Genomic DNA, 15,023 nt, shown 5'->3' with positions numbered 1-15,023 from the left:
TGACTTAGACCATGATTAGGACTCCTTAATCAACCCAAATAACCCCTAGACCGTCGGATCAAGATCGAGAGCCACCCACACCGTTCGATCGTGCTTCGATCTATGAAATAGTACCATGGATCACGAGAAATACGTAGGAAACACCCACGCGGTCCACAGGCCCACCCGTGGACCGCCCGATGCACGATGGACTGGAGAAAAGGGCTAGGCAGGCTGCTTGGGCCTGGGCCAGCCCGCGCACGCAGGCCTGGGCTGCGCCTGCACGCGGGCCCATGCAGGGCTGGGCCGCGTGCCCGCTTGGGCCATGCCCCGACTGGGCCGCGCGCCCGCCTGGGCCGCGCGCCCGCCTAGGCCGCGTGCCCGGCTGGGCCGCCCGCGCGCCTGGGTCGCACATCCCACGTGCCGCCGCTTGCGGCCGCACCGCCGCCGACCGCCGCCGACCGCCGGCGGTCCTCCACCGCCTCGAATCTCGTGCCGACTTCAAAAGCTCGTATCTCTTCCATCTGAGCTCCATTTTGGGTGACCTTGATCTCGTTGGACTTCATTTTTCACCGCGAACCTCACTGTGGGCTGAATCTCGAGGTATCAAATCCTAACAATCTCCACCTCGACTCAATATTCGGCCTCCTCTAAACTTCGAGAGCTTCTGGATATCCTCGCCCCCATGCCCTGGGGCAATCGCCTGCTGATCATAGATGGGCAAACATGGGAGTCGAGCCAGGCTGCTCGATCCCATCTCCATCGTATGCTGTGCTCCTCTTGACCTGAGACCTGCTCAGGGCATCATCCTGCGGTAATAGGAATCTCATCTTGCGACGTCGCCTCTCGTCCTCCTGAGTCTCCTGTCTCGTGCCCGATCCACCTCCTGGAGCTCCACCTCGCTCTGGGCTCCACCTGGCTCTCGAAGCTCCACCTCGCACTGGGCTCTCCACCAGGTAATAATGTCCTCTGCTCTCCTTCTTTCCCTCTAGCACAATCCTATCGCCGCATAACACCCTCAGGATTTCTCCACCAGCTACCATCCTGTAGCCTCTCGAATTCAGTCTGCTAAGTGAGATAAGATTCCACCTTAAATTGGGTATGTATCGGACCTCTCCCAATCTCCTCACTGCACCGTCATGTGTCCTCCAGCTGACCGTCCCAATGCCTCTGATCGCACAGCTCGATCCATCCGGCAGATATACAGTGCCCTCACTATTCTCCAGGGAGTCAAACTGCTCCTCTCTGCAACATATATGATAAGGGCATGCAGAATCTAATATCTACTGCTGGGAAGAAGTAGATACCTCGTCAGATATCTCAAAGACATCTCCATCTGTATCGCTGCCGGCCATCGCTACAGCAGCCACCGTCCGATTTTTGAGTTGAGGGCAATCTCTGGCTAGATGCCCCAACTCCTCACACCGGTAACACCTAGTTTTGCTCAAGTCCCTCCTGGACTTAGACCGCCCTCGTTGCGATCTCCTGTCGCTCCGTCTACCACCTCCTGCTCCTCCAAAAGCCACCAAAGTTGAGCTACCGCCACCTGAGCTCGAAGCTGGGTTCTTCCTCCTGAGAACCTCGTTCTGGAGTATCACCACGGTGACCTCATCCATCTTGATGGTGCTCTTCCCTACTAGAAGAGTAGTCACCAAGGACTCGTACGAAGGGAGAAGCAACGCCAGCAAAACCAGCACCCTGATCTTCTCCTCAACGTTCTCGTCAATGCTGAGGAGGTCGGTGAGGATCTTCTGAAAGTAGCTCAAATGCTCCTGCACGCTCTGTCCCTCAGTCATCCGCAGTTGGTAAAACTGTCTCCAGAAGAAAAGTGTGTTGGTGAGAGACTTTGTCATGTATAACTCCTCGAGCTTCGACCACAGCACCGTCGGAAAAGTCTCGCTCAGCACATGGATCACCACCTCATCCGTCAGGTACATGCGGATGGTACTCACCGCCTGCATCTGTAGCCGCTTCCAATCCCGCACCTCCATGGTGGTCAGCTTCTCATCGCACAAGAGAGCATCGATCAACCCCTGTTGGATGAGCACGTTCTTCACCCTTACCTATCACAAGGAGAAATTGCTCTTACCATCGAACTTGTTGATCTCCATCTTGATTGTTCCTGTCTTCTCCATCTTCAGTCTTGCTCACCACTACTGCAATCTGCATTCTTGTACCACCTTGCTCTGATACCACTTGTTGGGTGGATGTCTAGCCAAGGATACCACCTCCCAAAACTTTTTCAGTACCACGCGATGTAGCAGGAAGAAAGAAGAAACAAAATAAAAAGAAAAAATAATCAAAATACGTGGATCAGCCACAAAAGGGCTCGCCTCCACGGGGCATGCAAACTTCACTATGAAAAAAAAATTTTACAAAAGGAGACCTCACCCTCAACCCTTGTACACCCAATTCTCTCTCACTAGAAGTTTTCCTTACAAAAGCTCTCTCTCTCTTGGAAGATCTCTTGAACCCCTGAAGTGCCTGGCGACCACTGTTCAGGAGCCTCCTGCTCCTTCTCTCTCAACGCTTCCGCCTCTCTCTTCTTTCGGGTTTCGTACAACTCGTACGGCACAAAAAAAATCGAACCACGCTTCTATTCTCTATGTACAGGACTTTTTATAGGTCTTAATCACGACTTAGACCATGATTAGGACTCCTTAATCAACCCAAATAATCCCTGGATCGTCGGATCAAGATCGGGAGCCACCCACGCCATTCGATCGCGCTCCGATCCATAAAATAGTGCCGTGGACCGCGAGAAACACGTGGGAAATGCCCACGCGGTCCACAGGCCCACCCGTGGACCGTCCGGTCCACGGTGGACCGAAGAACAGGGCTAGGCAGGCCGCCTTGGCCTGGGCCGGCACGCGCGCGCGGGCCTGGGCCGCGCCTGCGCACGGGCCCGCGCGGGGCTGGGCCGTGCGCCCGCTTGGGCCACGCGCTCGACTGGGCCCCACGCCTGCCTGGGCCGCCCGTGCGCCGCCGCCTGTGGCCGCACCGCTGCCGCCCGCCGCTGGTGGTCCTCCACCGCCTCGAATCTCGTACCGACTTCAAAAGATCGTATCTCCTCCATCCGAGCTCCGTTTTGGGTGATCTTGGTCTCGTTGGATTTCATTTTTCGTCGCGAACCTCACTGTGAGCTCAATGTGGGCTGAATCTCAAGGCGTCAAATCCTAACAGATAGTAATGAGGCCTATTGGGTTGGGTATAGAGATTGTCGAGATGAAGTCGTAGCACTTTACCCAAATCTCGATCTGACCAGCATCTGCATTCCAGCTTTGGAAGAAAGGGTGGCAAGAGAGGCACCGACTGTTGAAGAGGCTGCACCAATTTCTATAGAAGTCTCATCAAAATTTACCGAAGTAGAACCAGCTGTCCAGGAGATCAAAGTCGTGGTGGCAACCAAAGAAGCAGCCAATGAAGTCAGAAGGGAGTCGGTGTAACTTCATTTCCTATTCTTTTTGTCACCAGACTTAGTCTGATTTTGTAACTTTTTGTTGATAATGGCAATGAAAGAAAATCTTTTTCAAGTGTTGAATGTTTGTCGAATGCAATCATCTTCTTCCTTTTTTGATCGAATAATAATCGGTAATATGTCGACTGATATCAAAATATTTGTCTTTTGGTCGGACATTCACCAACTAAACTTAGGGCATAATTTGTAACCGATGATTGACCAATTAGTTATGACCAATTGGGGTCGGTGTTTTGCCGATCGAAGTCAAAGCTTTACCGATCGGACTCAGTATTTGGCCGATCAGAGTCGATGCTTTACCAATCAGAGTCGATACTTGGCCGACCAGAGTCGATGCTTTACCAACCAAAGTCGGTATTTAGCCGATTGGATTCGATATTTGTCCTACTGGAGTCGAGTCAATAGATAACTTGTAAATAGCCCAAATACTCAGTGAAGATGTCGAAAATTCAAAAATATTTTATTCAAGTCTATATCAAACACATCTTTATTGATGATACATACATAGATTGTCGACATTTTATGTTCGAGGGATGGACACTCCATTGAGGGTTTCAAGCCGATACGCTCCCGATCGAAGAGTTTTGGTTACGTTATAATGGCCTTCCCAATTAGGAGAGAGCTTGCTTTGGTTCAAGGGTTTTGAAACTTCTGTATTTCTTATGATCAAATCTCTAAGATGAAATATTTTCAGTTTGACCCTTACATTGTAGTACCAGACCACCCTATGTCAGTATGCAGCCATTTTAATTTGAGCCTGTAATCGAGTCTCTAGGAGTAGATCTAAGTTAGCTCTTCAGCGATCGGAGTTGCTTGGTTCTTCGTACCATTCAACTCTCATCGATGATAATCCGATCTCCAATGGGACCACTACTTTTGTTCTGTACGCAAGGTTGAATGGTGATTCTCCCATTGGGATGCTCAGAGTTGTCCAATACGCCCATAAGACCGAATGTAATTCTTCAACCCATAAGCCTTTGGCTTCATTTAATCTGATCTTGAGACCATGTAAGATCGTTCGATTCATCACTTTCGCTTCTTCGTTAGACTGCAGATGGCTAATTGAGGTGAGTTTGTGAACAATATGATACTTCACATCGAATTCTTTAAATTTTTTATTATCGAACTATCGATTATTATCGATGATGATGGTGTATGGCAATCCAAATCAATAGATGATGGACTTCTCAATAAAATTCTTCATTTTCTCTTCAGTGATTTGTGCCAGGAGTTCAGCTTCCATCCATTTTGTGAAGTAATCCACGGCAATAACTAGAAACTTTCTCTAACCAGTCGTTGGAGGAAAAAGGGTCGAGTATGTCAATTTTCCATTGTGCGAAGGGCTATGGTGGAATGATTAATGTCAACTGACTGATTGGTTGATGTTAAATAGTTATATACTTTTGGCATACTTTGTACCTTCGAACAAACTTGATAGTCTCTTTTTTCATGGTAGGCCAATAATACCCCTATCGCAGGATCTTGTAAGCCAATGATTTATCCTCCAGGTGATTTTCACAAATCCCTTCAAAATCTCTTGGAGAGCATAGTCAGCTTTAGTAGGTCTCAAGCATTTGAGTAGTGAAAGACAGAATGATCTCTTATAGAGTTGTCCATTCATCAAGATATATTGTGAAGCTGTCCATCTTAGCTATTTGACTTTTGATGGATCATCGGATAGAGTTTCATCGATCAAGTACTGAATGATTGGGTCCATTCAACTTAGCTCGTCATTTATTTGTTGCACTTTCTTGGTTTTGTCGATACTTGGCTATTCGAGATATTCGATGAATGTTCGACCAAGTAGATTGAAAGATGTAGTTGCTAATCAAAAAAGTATATCAGTGCAAGCATTTTCTGTCCTAGGGATGTGAGAGATCTTGAAGTATCCAAAGGGCTACGTGAGATCTCTCACCTTTTGAAGATATTTTACTATAGTTGGATCTCGGACTTCAAATTCACCCTGAACCTATTCGGTGATCCATTGAAAATCGATGAAAACCTTCAGCTTATCTACCTCAAGATCTTTTGAATCTTCAAGTCGGCTAGTAAGGCTTCATACTCAGCTTGATTATTTAAAACTTTGAAGTTAAGTCGAAGGACATATTCGGTTACTACTCCTTCGATATTTGTGAGTATGAGATTAGTTTCACTTTCTTGAGCGTTGGATGCTCCATCAACGTGCAACACCCAAACAGACACTACGTTGATATTTGTATTTGCACTTTGCTCCGATTGGTTGTCAGATTTATTATCGGATATTGATTTATCATCAGATTTATTGTCGGATATTGTACACTCGATGATAAAGTCAGTCAAGACTTGGGCCTTCATTGATGGTTGTGGGTGATATTATATATCGAATTTACTAAATTTTATTATCCACTTTGCCATTCGATCAGATGTATCTGATCACTACAAAATTACCTTTATAGGTTGATTTGTTAGGATGACCACAAAGTGCGCTTAGAAGTAAGGTCGAAGTCGTTGAGTCGATATAACCAAGGTGTAGACCAGCTTTTCCATCTTCGAAAACCTAGTTTCAGCATCATAAAGTACCTTGCTTGTGTAGTAGATAGGCCATTAGGTTCGGTTCTCATCTTCCTTGATGAGGACTGAGCTGACTGCTTCCGAAGATGTAGCTAAGTAGAGATACAATGTCTCTCCCTCCTTCCATTTTTTAAGTAGTGGAGGAGATGCCAAGTACCTTTTTAAGTCGTCGAAAGTCTATTGATATTTATCTGACCATGAGAAATTCTTGGTTTGCCGCAAGGTCTTGAAGAAGAATAGACATCTTTCTGTCAACTTTGAAATGAATCGATTGAGTACGGTGATTCTTTCATTCAATCGCTATATTTCTTTCTTGAAACTAGGATGCTTCATGTCGAAAATGATCTTTACCTTTTCTGGGTTAGCTTCGATTCTCCATTACGGTATGAGAAATCTAAAAATTTTTTGGTTGTTACACGAAAAGTATACTTAGTCGAATTTAACTTCATCTGGTATCGTCTAAGTGTGTCGAAAGCTTCTCCCAGATCTCAGATATGATCCTGCATTTCGGTGCTTTTCACAAATATGTCATTGATATAGACTTTCATATTGCATCCGATTTATTCCTTAAAGACTTTATTAACCAACCGTTGATAAGCCGCTTTGGCATTCTTCAAGCCGAATGGCATTACTTTGTAACAATAGATGCCTTTATCCATCATGAAAGCTATATTTTCTACATCTTCAGACATCATTCGGATCTAGTTGTAGTCCAAAAAAGTATTTATGAATGTCAGTAGTTTATACCCCAATGTCGCATCGACTAGTTGATCGATCTTTGATAGAGAAAAACTATCCTTCGGACAGGCTTTATTCAAGTCAGTGTAATCGATGTAAATGCACCACTTTTCATTGGCTTTCTTCACCATCACAATATTGGCTAGCCAATCCAGATAATGGGCTTTCCTGATGAAGTCGACCGTAAGAAGCTTATCCACTTCTTCATCGATGGATCTCTGACTCCCAAGAAAAAAAATTTTCTTCTTTTGTCTCATCGGTTTGAAGTTTGGATTAATATTCAATCGAAAAGTTATTACCTTTGGAGGGATCTGATGCATGTCGTAGTATATCAAAATTAATCTTACTCACTATTATGTAGATAGAGTGAGTCAGGATCGTATCCATAGAGATCTTAGACCGATTATTTCGAAAATACAAATGAAAAGAATAGTAGATTGCAAGAAACTAAGAATGAAACATGGAGATTACAATAAAAATATTTTTTTATTAATCAAATAAAGAAGCATACATAATGAAAAAAAATTAAAGTGCGATATAAGATAACTAAACTAAGTTGAACTTCTTGCTGTGCCTGATGATGGATGCACCTCCTTAAATTCTTCATCTTCTTTCGTGTAGACAGCGGCAGGATGGCTGAAAGACTTGGTCTAAAAATTTCAAAAAAGAAAGATAGATGGAAGAGAGCATGAAAATATGAAAATGATAGCAGTACTAGGATTAGGACCTCTCCTAGATTTGATGGAAGGCATGCTAGGGTTAGGACCTCTCCTAGATTTTTTGGGATATGGAGAATAGATCTATGGAGGAATATGATGTCGTACTAGGTTTAGTACCTTCCCTAAACTTATAAAAAAGAGAGAAAAAGAGATGGGGACAGCAGCTTGAAGAGAAACTTAGGTATTGGCTTGATGGAAAGAAAGAAAAGAAAAAGCTTTGATGGAGGAGAGGAGGAAGAGAGAGGAAAAAAGATGAAGAACCCCACAAGAGGGCTAATGCTTTGAGAAAGGAGGGCTAGGGGTGTATTTATAGAGAGAAGGCTAGAGTTTTATGAAAAGAGAGGTGGGAGCATGAATAAGAATCTTTGGATCTTCATATTGCTTCTCTTCCGTTGATCAATAAGTCATGTTCACACTTCGATCTTAATGAAGAGTGATCTTTCAATCTAAATCTTTGATATTTAAGTCGTGTTCACACTTGATTCTATGTATCTTCTAATCTGACCCTTAATTGGAGAGGTTGCTTCTTAACTCTTGATCTTTAAGTCGCGTTCACACTAGAATGAGAGCTGGTTGCCTGGTTCACTCAAATCTGATCTAATTTAAGTCTAATTTGAATTGTATGAATTCAAATTTTTAATTATCTATAAAATAGACTAGAGAGTATCAAATTTTTAATAAATAAAATATAATTAAATAGAATTATATATCTCTAGTGACTTAATTCAAGTGTTCATCATACCTCCCAATTTGAATTTTACTCGTCCTCGAGTAAAGTAGATATATTAGCATTATGCACCAAATTATCCTTAAATCAAAAGTTATCTTAGGCATTCTTAATTGTAGTGGATATCCGGCTAGACCATTAAAAAGGTACTTTATTGGATTACTAATTCAATCTAATTAGTGGTTAGGTATTAGTCATAAAAATTTTAGAGATCTTCTTTCACCAACTCTCCACTATACTCTTTAAATCCTCTAACTTGATATGAGCAGAGTTTATTGTCTTCTTATAATTTAGTCCTCTTATTATCTATTTTTTTTTATTTTTTTAAAAAGAATCTAGTGCAATGTCTTAGCCTCTTGAGTATTCTAGCTGACCCTTATAGCAAACTTTCAGTCAATGAATTTCAAATCAGTTGACTTTAGGGCATTAGGTATAGAACACCCTTTAAGCTTACTGACTCGAGTCCAAAAAAAGCTATGAGATGAGACAGATTCTATAACTGTCTTTTAGCATCCCCACCTTTTAATGCGAATTATAATGCTTACTTAGATGAAGGAGTCCGGTTACTCAGTGAGATAATGCTAAATTATTTTTTCATCTTCTTTTTTTTTTTACAATAAATTTTTTTTTACATACCTCGACCTTTCCACCCATACCCCTATGAAACAGATTCTTTATTGAGATGGTGGGAAGAGGATTTTGGAAATACTTCAAAATTTGATCTGGTCTAAGCCCTACCATTTATTAGGTTCTTAATAATTTGCCCCTTAGTATCTCTAAAATTATCTAGACCGTTAATTACTCATTGATTAAGGTGCCTAATTAACTTCAAATCAAGATAAAATTTAGCTACACAAAGCTAATTATTTTTTATTATACTTGAGGACTCAATTAAATTAGTTTTTCTCTCCCATAACTTAATTTTTATTATCCCCAATGGAAGAAAAAAATCATAATAAAATATAACAAGGAAGGATACAATCTGAGTTTAATATGCGCATTCATTATTGAGAGATCATTCATTATTGAGTGTGTTGTGTTCTTGACTCCAGCTGGCATGAATGTGGCTCTCTCCCCAATTTGGCTAGTAGCATTACTCATCCACTCCACTATAGATATTCAACTTGGCTAATTATCTTTCTAGAGATTCTTACAAAATAAAAAGAAGCTAAAAATATTGTATAAGCTGGGTTGCCTCCCAACAAGTGCTAAGTTTAACATCTTCAGTCAGACGCTATGACAAAGTTCCACCTATAATCAACTTGAGTATGTCCCTCAAAGTTTCAAAAAGACAAGACCAATCAGGAGGTCTTGTTATCATAGTCGAAAAATATTCATAGAATGCTCTACAATGATTAGCCTGAACTAATAAAATATACAGGATAAGTACATAATATCAGGGACTAACAATATTCTCATAATTTTTTTTAGATGATCAAGAAGGGATTGTGTTTGTTGAACCACGATTAGGGTTGGTAGTTTAAGAGTTTCTTCAATTATAATCTGATCTACTCTAATCCCTATCTCGGATATGATATATTTTGGCATCATCTCTCTCAATTTATAGTATGGTATTTTCTTTAAATTAACATTAAATTGATCTCCATACATGGCTTTAACACCATAGAAAGATTTTGAAGAAAATCCTCAAAAGTAATGTCAAAAATAGAAAAATTAGTCATAAAAATCTCAATATCATTGTCCCTTATTTCAAAGATATCCCATACAACAACTTCTTTATGTGCTTTTAGAATATCTATAAATTGGACTTTCTGATTAAGGATCACTAGAAGGGTATCAGTGGATACATCAGAAAGTAGCTTTAGCTCTAGAGCAAGAGGTGATTCTAACAAAAGAGCTATTGGGGGGGTTAGGTGATGGCTCATATTTTTCTATCCAAAGTAGGATGATTTTAGAGTAGGATGTATCAACTAGATTATTTATTTTTGTGATATACCCATTGACATCAAAATTGTCCACTCCAAAGTGAGCTAAATAGGGATCTAAGGAATCCTAGGAGAGAATTATGGGTATAACTTCTCCTATTATGTTATTCATTTGTGATCTTTGGAAAGTCTCAACTAATTTTATTTTATCAATTTGTCCTCCTTTTCTGTTACAAGGAATGGATGATTCTAGGACACTTAGGAATGGGACCATAGGTGGATAAGGTGACGATGGAATTGGTTCATCCCACCTTTTAAATTTTTCTTTAGATATTTTTGTCTTAGTCGAATTATCTGTGCTGGCATTTTGGTTATGCAAGATTGTTCTATGACCAATTCATTCTCGAGAGTCATAATCGATTGTTCAGAAAAGACTATAGGGATATTAAAATTTCTAACCAAGTATTATCCCTCTGGATTACTCTCAGGCTGACTAAGCAGCTCTCTTTTCTCCTTCTTACTAATTACAATTACTGATTGATTGACTTGAATTTCTATTTCAGCTAAGGATTGCATAGAGGAGTGAAGGAGTTAATTGGTGCTTTCAATCCTATCTAGTACTTGTAAAACCTTCTCTTCAAATGATGGGCTATAGATAGTTGGAGAATGTTGATATTGCAAATAGGGCATGTCGTAATAGGGTGCTTCTATAAATATAGATTGTTGTGTTGTCAGAGTAACTATTGGTTATGATTTTCATGAAAAATTTAGTTGAACCCCCCAACTTAGATTGTAGTCATTAAAGAATAGATTATTTTCTGGTTCGTAAGCTATTTGGGTTTGATCTTGATGAACTTACTCATATCTAAATTCAAAAAATTGGTGCACGACTGGATATTTAACTTGTTGTGGAGGAAGAAAAGATGTAGAAAGAGAGTATCTAATAGCCAGTAGGCGATCTAATCTATGAGACAGCTCATCCTTTCTATTGTAGAAATTCATATTCCTAGCATCGATCTAATTTATCGGATAGTTTTGATTATTTTAATATGCAATCAAGGGGTCCAGATCAAAACAATCCCCTTCTGAACTTTTTTTTAAGAAAGATGGAGAGAAGAAGAAGAGAAGACAGAGAAAAAGAGAAGTTCTAAAGATGAAAATACTAAGAGAGTCCTAGACCTAGAGATGATAGATGAGAAGGTTATTTTTAATTATTTTTCTTATTTTTTTAAATAAATAATGCAATCAAGCCAACTCTATCCTAAGGTTATCCTAGATCTAAATAGCTCCTAACTGTCAAAGTCATCTTCGATCACTCCAAGTAAAAGATTAGCCACTCAATTGATCAGGTAAGTATAAGGTTGGTGGGGTCCCTCCGTTGCTTTTCTTAGACACCAATTAAGTTGACCAGATCAGCGAATGGAACCAATTAATGAATCACCTTCCTTAAGGATGTAATCCTTGAACCACTTTCATAGACACCAATTAAACTGACCAACATTAATCTGGTCTAACTCTTAGGGTTCCTTATCCTATTGAGCTCAAGAGTCCTTGAGGCTAACGTCTAATTAATTTTAAGTTAGAGGCTTAGGTCAATGTAAATGCAGGATTGTGATTTGTGGATTAAGGAAGAGTGATCAAATCTCCACCTTATCTTATTTAATTGGATTAAGTACCCTTAAAATATTTTATAAAAATATGCAATGCAAAAAAAAAGGTATTCAAACATGTTAAGTAGCTTTTAAGATTTAATTAGTTTATTTATATTAGTCAAGTGTTACGTGGTGTCTTTGTCTTCTTTTTATTTTATGTTATCTTTAAGCAAGAAGGAATAAGAGGTAAGTTTTAAGTTAGGTTAATTAGATATGAGAAGATTTAGTGATTCTAACTAAATAGAAAGTAAATAATGCTAAGATTAAAAGGCAAGTAGGTAACCTACAAATAAAGCAACAAATCAAATCTACTTTTAGGATAAAAAATTATTTCAAGCTATGAAAAGCAGTCAATCATTAAGAATAATGAGTAGTAGTAAATAAGATAACTACTTAACTATGCAAATAAGATAATCTCACAGTTAAGAATAAAAGGTAACTATGTAATTTAAATTAAAAAAAAAGAGTCTAATCTACTGAGAAAATAGAAAATCACTAATTATATAAAGCAGTAAATTATTCTAAGCTATAGAATACAGTAAATCACTAGGTTATAAAAAATAAAAAATTTTTCTATGCATGTAAATAAAGTAATCTAGCTAGAGAGCAGTAAATATACTATATATGAAAAGTAATATAAGATAAAAATTTAAAAAAAAATAAATAGAAGATAATTAAGTAATTAAAATTAATTAATTAATAATAAAAAATAAATTATCAATCAGCAAAATAAAGTATGAAAAATAAGAGTACAAAAGAAAAAAATAATCAATTAAAAAAATATAATAATTTTTTAATTTTAATTTTTTTTTATTTTTTTCAAAATAATCACACCAAGATCTTCAGCAATAGCATCAAAATTTGATGCGTGTCGTAGTATTCCAAAATTAATCATACTTACTACTATATAGATATAGTGTGTCGGGATCGTATCCACAGAAATTTTAGGTAGATTATTTCGAAAATATAAATGAAAAGAATGATAGATTGCAAGAAACTAAAAATAAAATATAAAAATTATAATAAAAATATTTTTTATTGATCAAATAAAAAAGTATACATAATGAAAAAGAAACAAAAGTATGATACAAAGACAACTAAACCAAGTTGAACTTCTCGCTGCGTCCAATGGTAGATGCACTGCTTGAATCCTTCGTCTTCCTCTATGCAGACAGCGACAGGATGGCTGGAAGGTTTGGTCTAGAAACTTTAAAAAAAATATAGATAAAAAAAGATATAAAAATATGAAAAAGATATTGGCACTAGGATTAGGACCTCTCTTAAATTTGATGAAATGCATACTAGGATTAGGACCTCCCCTAGACTTCTTGAGATGTAGAGAATGGATCTAAGGAGGAATATAGTATCGTGCTAGGGTTAGTACCTCTCCTATGGAGAAGAGAGAAAGAGAGATAGGGACAGCAGCTTGAAGAAAAACTTAAACGTTGGCTTGATGGAAAGAAAAAAAGGGAAGAGCTTCGATGGAGGAGAGAAGGAGGAAGAGAGAGGGAAGAAGATGAAGAACCCCACAAGGGGGCTGATGGTTTGAGAAAGGAGGGCTAGGGGTGCATTTATAGAGAGAAGGCTAGGACTTCATGAAAAGAGAGGTGGGAGCATGCATAAAGATCCTTTGATCTTCATATTGCTTCTCCTCCATTGATCAAAAAGTCGCGTTCGCACTTGGATCTTCATGAAGAGTGATCTTTCAATCTAAGCCCTTAATATTTAAGTCGTGTTCACATTTGATTCTATGTATCTTCTAATCTGATTCTTGATTGGAGAGGTTGCTTTTTAACCCTTGATCTTTAAGTCACGTTCACGCTGGAATGAGAGCTGGTTGCTTGGTTCACTTAAATCTGATCTGATTTGAGTCCAATTTGAATCGTATGAACCCAAACTCTCAATTACCTACAAAATAGACTAAAGAGCATCAAATTCTTAATAAATAAAATATAATTAAATAGAATATATACCTCTAGTAACTTAATTCAAGTATTCATCAGGATCTCAGGCATGTCGGCTGTTGATCAAGCGAATATCTCGATGTTTCTCCTTAACAAGTCAAGTAGTGGCTCTCACACCAACTTGGGTAGAAGTGACCCAATTTGAATAGTCTTTGCTAGATCATTTTCTCTCAATGGAATCGAGACTAGTTGTTCGACTGGCTCACTCTGTTCTTCGCTATCCCTCTGGTCCAATTTATCGATCGAGAGGGGGTCTTGAGATTGCTGGTGTCAGCTGATACCATGAAGTAGCATCAGGCCAGTTGTTAATCTCCTCGCATTTCTCCGATCTCATTTCTTGTTAAAAATCGGACAAGCAGATGATATGTCGAAACTATCATTTTCAACATGTTGAGCCTCGATCATCTGAGTATGATATTATAAGCTGAAGGCACTCTGACGACTGTAAATGTTAAGAGAATAGTGCTTTGTAGTGAATCAATTCCAGCAGTTAAAGGGAGAGTAATTTTTTCTTCTACATTTATTTCATCTCCGATGAAGCCAACTAAAAATGTAGAAACTCTTTGGATTCAATCAGGAGATAAATGCATTTGAGAGAAAATAGAATAAAATAAAATATTTATAGAACTTCTATTATCTACAAGTATCCTTTTTACATCATAATTTGCTATCGTCATCAAGACGACGACAGCATCATCATGAGGGGTCTGTATTCCTCTAACATCTTAATCTGAAAAGAAGATTACATTATCTTGTCATCACTTCTTGGACGACTCTTCTTCAGAACTTGCCTTCCAGTCTCTTAGTCAGCCCGAGATCATATTGATTACTTCTGTGGTTGGTGGGTTAGATGTTTCTTTAGTAGGTGGCAGGGGTTGATCAGCAAAGGTTCCAGCCTATCGACCTTGGATGAATTTCTCAAGGTAGCCTATGCAGATAAGGGCCTCAATTTCATCCTTCAGTTGGATGCAATCATCAGTGTAGTGCCCGCGGTCACGGTGGAACCGATAATACCTCTTTCAATTGTGAGAACTTGATGGAGCTCTCATCGGTTGGGGACTCTGTAAGTAGCTTTCTTTCTCAATCTCCATAAAAATCTGAGATTGAGGAACTAAGAGTGGAGTGCAGCTATCATATTTGTAAGCTGGGCTCCTCGATCTCGAATTCGATTGTCGAGAAGGCTCCTTCTCATTTCTTTTTTAAGCCGATCCTCCTTCAGTCTTCTTCTTTGAAGTTCCTTTACCCTTTCCTTCTCATCAGATAGCGGCAGCTTCATCAGCATGGATATACTTCTGAGCTTGTGCAAGAAATTCGGAGTATGATTTGGAGG

Source organism: Elaeis guineensis, chromosome 5 (genome assembly GCF_000442705.2).
Source record: "Elaeis guineensis isolate ETL-2024a chromosome 5, EG11, whole genome shotgun sequence".
Taxonomy (NCBI): domain Eukaryota; kingdom Viridiplantae; phylum Streptophyta; class Magnoliopsida; order Arecales; family Arecaceae; genus Elaeis; species Elaeis guineensis.
The sequence above is the reverse complement of the archived record's forward strand: the minus strand, read 5'-3'. Positions refer to the sequence as shown.